Below are 1,327 nucleotides of genomic sequence, written 5' to 3' on the forward strand. Positions count from 1 at the left end.
GCTTCACTCTCCACTCTAATCCTCTGTGCCACTGGTATTTTAAACACCAGCAGGGTCACCCATAGTGGACACATTTCACATGAGCTTCCAGACTAAGACAGACTAGGAAAAAGGAAAGACAGACTACTTCCAAGTACTTAGTCACTGAAAAATTTTGAATAGCATTGGAACACTGTCAGCACCATAAATAATGACGAAGAGCATCAGAATATTGTCAGATACAGTACCATAAGATGAGTCCCTCAGATTGGAAGGCACTCAACATATGACTGGGGAAGAGCTGCCAACATCAAAAGAGTGATTGTAATGTTTCAAATGGAGTAAAGCTTTTAGGACCTTCATTTTCTGTTGAGGCACAACTCAAAATGAAGAGAAACAGCTGTAAACATCCAATAATAATTAGAGCAGGGAATGTACAAAGTATGAATCTAGGAAAATTGGAAGTTGTTAAAAGTGATATGGAATGCATAAACATTAATGTCCTAGGCATTAATGAGCTAAAATGGATTGGTATTGGTCATTTTGAATTTGACAGCCACATGGTTTACTATTCCGGGAATGACAAATTGAAGAGGAATGGTGTCACATTCACCATCAAAAAGGACATTTCAAGATCTAGAAGTATGACACTACCTGTGAAAACATAATACCCATTCGCCTACAGGGGACACCAGTTAATATCTCTATCACTCAAATCTGCACACTAACCACTAACACCTGTGATGATGACATTGAAGAACTATACCAACTGTTCAGTCTGAAATTGATCAAACGTGTGATTGAGATGGATTGATAATAACTGGTTATTGCAAACAAAGGGGAAGGGTTGTCATTGGTCAATATGGCCTTGATGATAAAAATGATGCTGGAGATTGCATGATAGAATTGCAAAACCAATGACTTCTTCACTGCAAAAACATTTTTAAAATAACATAAAAGACGATTATACTCATTGGCCTCACCAGATGGAATACACAAGAGTCAAGCTGACTAAATCTGTGGAAAGAGATGGTGGGAAAGCTCCATATCATCAGTCAAAACAAGACCAGGGGCAGACTGTGGAACAGACCATTGCTCATATGCAAGTTCAGGATGAAGCTGAGGAATATTTTTTAAAAATGCATATGAGCCAAAATATGACTTTGAACATATCTCACCTAAATTTAGAGTTCATCTTAAGGACAGATTTGATAAATTAGACACTAGTGACCAAAGACCAGAAGAGTTGTGGGTTAACATCAAGAAAGGAAGAAAGCGAAATGTCATTAAGAAGACACGAAAGAAGAAAAAGACCAAAATGAATGTCATAGGAGACTCTGAAACTTGC

Source organism: Chrysochloris asiatica, unplaced genomic scaffold (genome assembly GCF_000296735.1).
Source record: "Chrysochloris asiatica unplaced genomic scaffold, ChrAsi1.0 scaffold00148, whole genome shotgun sequence".
Taxonomy (NCBI): domain Eukaryota; kingdom Metazoa; phylum Chordata; class Mammalia; order Afrosoricida; family Chrysochloridae; genus Chrysochloris; species Chrysochloris asiatica.